The sequence below is a fragment of the Beta vulgaris genome, chromosome 7 (genome assembly GCF_026745355.1).
Source record: "Beta vulgaris subsp. vulgaris cultivar EL10 chromosome 7, EL10.2, whole genome shotgun sequence".
NCBI lineage: Eukaryota > Viridiplantae > Streptophyta > Magnoliopsida > Caryophyllales > Amaranthaceae > Beta > Beta vulgaris.
Genome location: NC_079208.1, coordinates 5,960,635 through 5,971,107, shown reverse-complemented (window position 1 = coordinate 5,971,107; position 10,473 = coordinate 5,960,635).

Genomic DNA, 10,473 nt, shown 5'->3' with positions numbered 1-10,473 from the left:
TTTATATTGGAATTTTTTTTAAAAAACTAAATTTGTAACTTTTTCATCAGTGTCATAAATGAATCAAATTTCATTCACATCTTGTTTTCAGATTTTATATGAAAATGAATCAAATTTAAGTCTAATTATATAAAAGCCCTTCTCAACTAATTCCTATTATCTCCATTTTTTCAACTACATAACAGTCGACTAATGTGAAATAACTTTGAAGATTAAAATAATTATGTACCTGTTTGAAAGTTCGCAAATCGCCGATGGACGAATGTGTGATATCACCGTCAAAATCTTATGTTTTTCTCAGATTTGTGTTTATAGGTAATTTTTGTGAGTACGTAATTGTGAATGGTTATTGAGAACAATGATTTGTAAGTGAATTTTGTGAATGTTTTTCTATGTATTGACGTCCTAGTATATTAGTTTTAGTTTGTAAGTTAATTTTTAGTTTTTGTAAAGTTTCCTGATCATTTGAGTGATTTGCGTGATTTTCTCAATTCTATGAGTGATTTGTAAAGTTTCCTCATATAAGTGATTTCTGAGTGATTGTTGAAATTAATTTCCGGTGGCTTTGTTTGACCCCCATTTTTTTTATTGAGATTCCTTTTGTAATTTAGAAAGGGAAGGAGGGCAAAATAGTCAGTTTAAAAGAGGACACCGTTGCTCCCCCCTTCCCTTATATAATAGAGATATTTTTTTGTTTCACTAGGGATCCTATGGTTAGAGGAAAGATCCTGCTAAACTGAAATTTTTTGTAGGTTTATTCGGTCTGAGCTTGCAGTGAGATATTTTTTTGAGAGTGGAGGATGGTAAGGGAGATCTACTTTCATAGTACCATTAGTGAAGATCGAACCTTTAACCTTAAGGCTGAAATGTTTTTTCTTTACCACTAGGCGAAGCTCTGATAGTTTTTTTTTTTTTTTTTTTTGATAATTTAGCTTTGGCTTTTCATTAATAAAACTCAGGAGAGAGAGGGATTCGAGACTCAAAACAAGGCATCCCTTCTTAGACGAAGGAAGTTTTTATAGTGTTTAGACACACCCTGTAGAGAGGAATCCATCACCCACCCTCAAATACATCACTGAAATACTCATCCAGTCTTTGAGACTCGGCCCATTACAAAGCTCTGATAGTTATTTGATATTGCAGTACTAAGTATGTTGCTGTAGACTCCCTCCGTCCCATAATATAGGCTATGTTCAGTTCACCTTATTTTTGCTTATTTCAGATCTAATCAGATCAGATCAGATCAGAAAAAATAAGTTCAGTTCAGATTAGATCAGTTCAGATCATGCTTATATTTAAAAATCATTATATCTTTCATTACATATTAGTAAAAATTATAATAATTAAATATTAATAAAGTATTCATTGAGACGAATCAAACAATACCCTACATGACTATATTTTTTCTTATATATTGAGAAAAATCTAAAAGATAAGATCTGGTAATCAAATCAGTTCATATCAGACCAGATCAGATCAGATCAGAAAAAATAAGTTCAGATCAGATCAGATCAGATCAGATAAGTTCAGATCTAAAAATTTCAGGTGAACTAAACATAGCCATAGTGCTTGCATTCCTCTTTGGGTGTCCCAAAATGTTGTGCCTATTTCTTTTTTATCATTATGTTTTGGACTAAATTATCCTTCATTTCTACATAAAACTTTCCAAAATACCCCTACTTTCTTTTAAAATATGAGCCCCTATTTATTGTTTTACACCATTCCAAGGAATATTTATTGCTCTTTCATTTTATTTTAAAGGAAAAAGAAGAAAAAACTAGTTCCAAGACAAAAATACCCAATAAACATCTACTTAAATACTACCTCCGTTTCAAAATAAGTGCAACATTTCCCTAAAATGGAAATGTCATAATAAGTGCTACCAAGCTTGTTTTGGAATTTTTTTTTCATTTTAATTACAAAAGTGCCATTACTTAATATCTTTAACAACTCAATTAACTCCCCATCTACCAACATAAACCACATTAATTACCCAAACTCTTCCCTCCCTTTTTTTTTATCTCCTCATCTCATCTGATCATATCTCTCTCTCTCTCTCTCTCTCTCTCCATCTCATCTCATCTGGAACTTTCCCCAAACCACAAGAACCCTAATTCATCAACACATAGCATCTCAAACCCTAAACCACGAAGAACCCTAATTTCTAGAAAAATTTACATTCGATTCTTGAGATCTTTTTTTTTTACCTCGCGAATCTACACTTCTCCTTCTTCTCTCTTCTCTAAACCACGAAGAACAGTAGTTTCTTGCAAAAACAGTGTTCGAAATTTTTAGATCTGACTTCGCGAATCTAGTTTTCTCCTTCTTCTTCTTCTCTCTTCTTTTTCTCATCTTGTTATGGAGTATTCGAATTCTGCAGACGCGATTTTCGCATCCGATGGTGGTGGTGGTGGTTGCTGAAGTTGAAATGGCGATTTTGGGGGTGGTTTCGAAGGGATGTTGTGGTTTTGGGGGTGGTTTCGAAGGGGATGGTGGTGATTTCGGGGGTGGTTTCGAAGGGGAGGTGTTGGTTTCGGGAGTGGGGAGGGAAAATGCGGTGCTTTCCGGTGGGCAAAGGCGGCAGAGAGGGAAAGAAATTATCTGCTGGTGGTGGTGGTGGCGGCGGTGGTGGCGGTCGCGATGGTCGGTGGTGGCGTTGTTGTGGTGTATGGCAAGTGAAAGGGGTTGGGCTTTAAAATTATTGGTAATTAGGGTAGATATTTTATTTAATTAAATTGCCTAAACTTCTTTTTGAGTGTGGTCCCCATCTTTCTCTCTCTAGGAGCATTGGTCTGTGTGCCACTTCTCTATGTTGCACTTATTTAGAAACGGAGGAAGTATATATTTTTGTGAAATTCTAAAACTCTTTCCATTTTTCTTAATTCTCGTGAAAAATGAGAAGTGAGCACTATATTATGGGACGGAGGGAGTATGAAGTATAGAGTAAGTTTGAAAAAGGTCCTACAATTTTTTTCAAAGATCCAGTTAGGAATTTATGCATGTTTGTGTAGGAAGGAGAGAGCAGTACTCAGGAGTTAGGGCTCGCTATGTTTAAAATAATTATTTGATTAAATTATAGTCATTCTGTTCTGTTTTACCTCTATAATTTTGAACTTGTCATGTTTATTAATGTGTCAGTTTGACTATTAATATCTTTATCTCCATCCCATAATATAAGTTCTGCATCTGTTTTTACACAAGAATTAAGGTAAAGTGGACTATTGTTTTATTTGAAACAAAGATTCATTTTTATTGGGAAACACATTTAATTGTTTTTTATCTCTCTAATAAAAAATAAAAAGTGAACATTAATGTTGCATGGTTTAATGCGCAAATAAGTACATGCACCCAAGTGCATGTAGAGCATGGTGCACCTTTTTCTAAACTACGTCATTTTATTATTTTTAGAGTCTATAATTTTAAAAAATTATTGTTATTTATTTCCTTAAATTTTGCAAGTAAAGATTCCTTTTTCAAATTTAAATTTAAAAGGTATATGTTCTTTTACCTTAAGTGTAGATGTTCATTTACTATATGTTCTTTTCATTATAACATTTTTGTTCTTTTATAAATATAGATTTACACGTTCTTTAATTTTAAGCCGTGTGTTCTTTTTTAAAGTAGAAAAGTTGTTGAAAAAAGTTTGTGTTCTTTTATATTAATTCTATGTTCTTTTTGGGTTCACAATGAGCATTGTGCACTCTAGTCTATAATCCACGCTTTGGGTTTAATGTGTCATTTTGTCATTAATAATGGTGCATATGAAATTATGAGAATATTTTGGAAATTCAATTATTTTTATGAGGGTATTTTGGACATACTTATTGATTAATAATAGAAATAAGACTTACTCCCTCCGTCCCAAAATATAGTTCCCATTTCCTTTTTTTCACGGTAATTTATGCAAGTAGAATCTAAGAGGAATAGTAAAGATTTTTTGTTTATTTAAATAAATGTTGTATGGGAAAAGATGATTTTAGGAGAGAGAATGGAGAATAATTGGTGAAAAAGCATTAATTGTAACACTTGAGTTGAATAAACAAAGAAAAAACAAAATTCAAGAAGCAAATAAATGATGGGACACGGTTTTTCTAGACAAATTACGGAAAAATGTGGAACTAAATATGGAAATGGGAACTATATTTTGGGACACCCAAAATGGAAATGGGAACTATATTTTGGGACGGAGGGAGTATATTTTAGGACACCTTATAAATAAATACTCCCTCCGTCCCAAAATATAATTCCCATTTCCATCTTGAGTTTCCCAAAATATAGTTCCCATTTTCATATTTACTTCCACATTTTTCCGTAATTTGTCTAGAAAAACCGTATCCCATCATTTATTTTCTTCTTGAATTTTGTTTTTTCCTTTGTTTATTCAACCAAAATGTTACAATTAATGCTCTTTTACCAATTATTCTCCATTCTCTCTCCTAAAATCATCTTTTCCCATACAACATTTATTTAAATAAACAAAAAATCTTTATTATCCCTCTTATATTCTACTTGCATAAATTACCGTGAAAAAAGGAAAATGAGAATTATATTTTGAGACGGAGGGAGTCGACTTATATTATGGGATGGAGGGAGTAGTAAATATTATGAAAAGTTAGTGTTTTGAAAACACTTTTTCTATTTACATTTACTTGCTACATTGTCGTAGGCACAAATATTTTAGAGATGCAAAAAGATGTTGGTATCATAATTGCATCGTAAATTGACAAATATCTAGGAGTTCTAGGTAGAAACTTAACAAAAATAAAGGAAAATATAAGACACGCACGATGTTCAAGGTCGAACTTTGACTGTTAATTACTCTCAATTTATGTGGATAAAATTTTTTAAAAATTGATGTTATTATAGTGTTTTTCAGGACGAATCCAACGGTATTATTTTTATAATTTTTTTTTTATCATATTATGAGGGATATTTGTGGTCAAAGTAAATTTTCATAAAGCGTGAATCTCTTATATTTTGAATTACGATAAAGAAATTTAGCAAGTAAACAAAACATCCATGATGGAAAATGTTATAGCAAGTGCATTTAGATAAAGGGAGTAGGCATTTAAACAAGTTGAATATCCACAAAATATTTGTGCCTACAACAATGTGATAGTGTTGAAAGTTACTCCATTGGAAAAGAACAGAGATTTGTACCCACAAATAGTGAAGTTATAAAATAAAAATGAATTGTTAAGGACTTTTCCTTTCTAATTAATTCAAATTCAATAATGACAAAAGCCCCCTGATTCCCTAAAGTAGTGTAACTATCACGTAACTGTCAGCCGACGTGAAGTGGTAAAACTTGAATACTTGATAGCAAACAAGTAAAAAAAGTTAAAAAAACCTACTTTTGCAGTTAAGTTATGCAACTTTCCATGCATTGGTAACACACACAGATTTAATAAGGTCACTAGTGCTACTAAGGTAAAAATAAGGTCACAACTCACATACATAAAGTTAAAATTAGGTCATTGGACTTTTCCATCTCTTTATTTGGCTGTATGCTATGAATTATGATGCACATCAAAAGCATTGATTAACAGAAAGAAAAAGAAGAAGAAAGAATTAGGTTGTGGTGTGGTGTGGTGTGGTGCCCCATGTATTCATGTAATGTTATGTATGTAGACTGTAGTGTGGTCCTTCCTCTTCTGTTTGCTTCCTTGTTTGTCTCTCTTATAATACTTAGACACAAACCTTACGTTACAGGTTCAAGGAACGCGCATGCTACCACTTGAAGCCCTGAAGGCAGGAAAAAAGTGGGGAGGTATGATTGATTCAACACGGTGCTTGATTTGTTGGGTTGTCTTCGCACTCCAAAACAGAAGAATGATAAACGTCTAACAGTTAGATACATCTTATTTTTGTATATATATAGTGTTCCTATAGATAACATGAAAAGTTTGTGTTTGTAAAGCAGCAAATGGAAGAGAGACTTTTATGTAACTTCTCATTGATTTAATTCGTCAACAATTCGATTTAACATACATATAGTCTACTCAAGAGTCGAGATAATATATATGTATGGGTATAACTCAAGTACATTAGCGGATCTGCCGAAGGGTCCGCGAACGTCATACCGGACGCGACCGAGGAAACGTCATCAACAATGCTTGAGGTCAGTTCATTAATATGGTCCGACAACATTATTGGCGGTCGCCGAACAAAACAAAATAGATGAATCTTCCCTTATGTTAGACGTATTACAGCCATACACATGTAAAAGGATTACACATCCTGTCAGAGGAATAATGCTTCTATAAATAGTCCATTAGTACTTTTCTGCAGATACATTCTCTCAACACTATTTTCTTATCTCTCTCTAAATCCTTAACAAGACACATATTGACTTGAGCATTGGAGGGAGTTTCCCCGCATCGAGGGTAGTTTACATTTGCTTCTTTACAGCTATTCACTAGCGGCCGTCTACTCCACTTCTTGGCGAAATCTTCTCAAGACCGCAAACTGTACTACAATCGGAACAATATATATAACTCACCACCAATTTGTATGTAATTTTATAAAGAGTTGCTAGCCGTGGATAAGGGGTTTCATTTTATTGGAGGGAGGGGTGATATAGGGGTGGTGGTCAGTAAAGACAAGAAAATTTCTCGGTAAAAGACATTATTCAAAACATCTCTAACATTTGAAACCATAGCTAATGATAGAACTAAAATAGATATTTTATGTTTTCTACTCACCCGAGTCCATATCCTTGCTTTTCTATCAATTTCTAATACTGATCTTCCTCTCCAATATGATATTATGGTAATGGTATAAATTGAAATTCCGTTATAATCCAATTCGGATTGGTAATAAATACCCGAGCTTTACAATATTTGATTGGCATAACACGTATTTTATAAGATTGACTATAAATTTTATTACCATTACCACGAACTATTATCGCATATCAGATCGCCCGAAAAGTAGTTCTCAGTAATATTAACATTTATAAATGGATCGCGCATCAATAAGATCATGCATAAGTTTCATTTGATGATGAAGGCATATGTGGAATATGTTGAGATTCGCATTTTCACATCGCATTTAGACGAGGCAATGTTATCAGCATCACTTGCCTTTTTTTATGCTCACTTTCATGACTTTTAAACGACACCTATCAGATTTATGAGAGCCACTTGGTAAGTTGTTGTTAAGATTTGCATGGAGGTGGTGAGTTAGGTATGTTCTCTTGTGTGTCAAATTCGTAAGATATTTGTTGATCACGATAAAGTGGTGACGCTAACTCCTCTAAAGCTCATTTAAAGGTTGTTGAAACAGGGCAATCTCTTGTACTGATTTATAGTAGTAGAGAAAATTATAGGAAATTTTAATCATGCACTTGGAGTCTTAGCTAGAGTTGTACATTTTCCTTTCGTAGATAAACATTGCTCTCGTCTTTTATAATTGCAACACTTTGACTTTAGTATTATCTATAATATTTACTTTTGACCATAGTGAAAGAGTTGAGAAAAGCTTAAGTATTCTCATATATCTCAATGACTATTTATACAGCACTAATAGTAAGCTACGTATGAAAAGATAAGTACAACAAGAAAAGATAAGTTTACAGAATAACAACCTTAAGAATATAGTTAGCATAATTACAGGAGATAATATCTAGTAGTTACAACAAAAAGGATAACGTAGACCAAGTCTACCGTGTATCACTAATATGCCCCCGCAAGACGGACGACCGATCATGAAGTCCGATCTTGGACAATAAAACATCAAGACGAGGACGTGTGAGAGGCTTTGTTAGAAAGTCCGCGAGCTGATCACCTGTGGAAACATGCGTGACACGAAGGTGGCCACGCTGAACCTGTTCACGAATAAAATGAAAGGCCAAAGCTAAGTGCTTCATCTTGGAGTGAAAAACCGGGTTAGCACATAAATGAGTGGCACTTAAGCTGTCACAATAAATCACAGGAGGTGTGGAGGAGGAGATGCCAAGTACAGAAAGTAAATTTTGTGTAGACATGATTTCAGCAGTGGTAGAAGCAACAGCGCGATACTCCGCCTCTGTAGAGGAGCGAGCGAGAGAGGTTTGCTTCTTGGAGCACCATGTAAGTGGGGTGCGACCCAGAAACACGACATGACCCATGGTAGATACATAGTCATCCCTGTCACCAGCCCAGTCCGCATCCGAGAATGCGTGAAGACGCAGGGGGGAATCGCGATAAATCATGATGCCCTTGTCAAGGGTGCCACAAAGATACCTCATGAGACGTTTGAGCGCAAACCAATGAGTGGTGGTGGGACGATGCATATATTGAGAGAGGCGATTGACAGCATAAGCAACGTCGGGGCGTGTTAGCGTGAGGTATTGCAGACCTCCAAGAGCGGCACGGTAGTCTTTGGGAGCCTCTAAGGGAGTGCCGGAGTGGAGAACGAGGGGCTGTGAGACAACCATGGGCGTGGGGGCTGGTTTAGCATCAACCATGCCGAGACGGTCGAGTAAATCAATGATGTATTGGCGTTGATTGAGGAAGAGACCAACCTTTGTAGGAATGACTTCAACACCTAGAAAATAGGACAGGGAGCCAAGATCCTTCAAAGCAAACTTGTTAGCCAACGTGTGAATGAAAGTAGTAAGAGTAGATGCATCGGGGCCGGTGATGATGATGTCGTCAACATATACAATTAAATAAATAGGATGTGGAGTAGTAGATAAAATGAAGAGTGACGTGTCGGAGATGGCGCGCTTGAACCCCAAACCAAGGAGGAAGGTGGAGAGGGTCGTATACCAGGCGCGGGGAGCCTGTTTGAGGCCATAGATAGCCTTCTTGAGTTTACACACATGAGTGGGAAAAGCAGTGTCAATAAAACCAGGGGGTTGAGCCATGTAAACATCCTCACTAAGTGTGCCCTGCAAAAAAGCGTTGTTAATATCAAGTTGCCGTAGATGCCAACCACGAGTAACCGCAAGGGCAAGCAGTGTGCGGATGGTGGCGGGACGAACAACCGGGCTGAATGTCTCTGTATAGTCAATGCCGGGACATTGTTGGAATCCTTTAGCAATAAGCCGCGCTTTGTACCTGTCAATAGAGCCAGTAGAGGAATATTTTATACGAAAAATCCATTTGCACTTAACCAAGTTTTGAGTGGAATCGGGAGGGACTAAGTCCCATGTGCCGAGATGACGGAGAACAGTGAGTTTGGCGTCCATAGCTTGTTTCCATAGGGGGTCATGAAGGGCTTGTTTGACGGTAGTGGGTTCATGAGGCCGGTTTTGTAGAGAGGTGGAGTAGGCGTATTTAGGATTTGGTTTGCGAATATTGTTCATGAAGCGGGTGATTATACCCCGGGACTCGGGGGGGAGGGGGGAGGTAGGGGAGGCACCCAGGTCGGGGGATGACGAGGGTGAGAGAGTAGGGGCAGGCGTGGGAGGTGAAGGGGCGCTGGAGGGATGAGAGGGAGGGGTGCGGGCTGTAGGGGAGGGAGGGGGGGTGTTAGGATGGGTAAGAGTTGGCGGGGAGGGGGAAGTAGCAGGCTGGAGGATAGGAAGGGAGAGGGGAGGTGCGTACCATGCATCATGAGGCGGAGCGAGAGAGGAGGAGGGTGAGGGATGGCGTGAGTAGGGAAAGTCATGCTCGACAAAGCAAACATGACGAGATGTGTAGATGCGATTTGTGTGAGGGTCTAAACAATGATACGCACTCTGAGTTTTAGAGTAACCAATGAAAATGCAAGGGTGGGATTTGGGTTCGAGTTTATGTTTGGTGTAAGGTTTGAGCCAGGGATAGCTGAGGCAGCCAAATCTGCGTAGTTTAAGGTAGTTGGGTGGGGTGCCGAAGAGGCAATGATGAGGCGATTTGCCGGCTAGGGTGGGGGTTGGTAGTCGGTTGATGAGATAAGAAGCAGTGGTGAAGGCATAGGACCAAAAGGAGAGAGGGAGATGAGAGTGGGTAAGAAGGGAGAGCCCAGTTTCAATAATGTGGCGATGACGGCGTTCTGCAAAGCCGTTGTGTTGTGGAGTATGAGGAGGAGATGTTAAGTGAGAGACACCATTAATGGTGAGATAGTTGTAGAGAGCATCATATTCCCCCCCATTGTCAGAGTATAGTGTTTTAATTGGCTTGTCAAAGTATTTTTCCACAAGAGACTTATAACGAATAAATATAGAGGCAGTGTCTGATTTTCGTTTGAGGGGATAGAACCAAATATACTTGGTAAAATGATCAACAAAATTACGTAGTATTTAAAGCCATCAATAGAAAGAACAGGAGATGTCCATAAATCAGTGTAAACAAGTTCAAGGGGAGAGGTCGAAACTAAAGTTGATTGATAAAAGGGGAGTTTATGACTCTTATTACATTGACAAGCATTGCAATTAAAACTAGGAATACTAGAGACATGAAGTTGAAACTGAGAGTTTATTTGCTTAAGGATAGCTGAGGACGGATGCCCAAGACGATGGTGCCAGTCAAGTGGAGAGGAAGTGGAGGCAGCAAGTGCATGAATTGG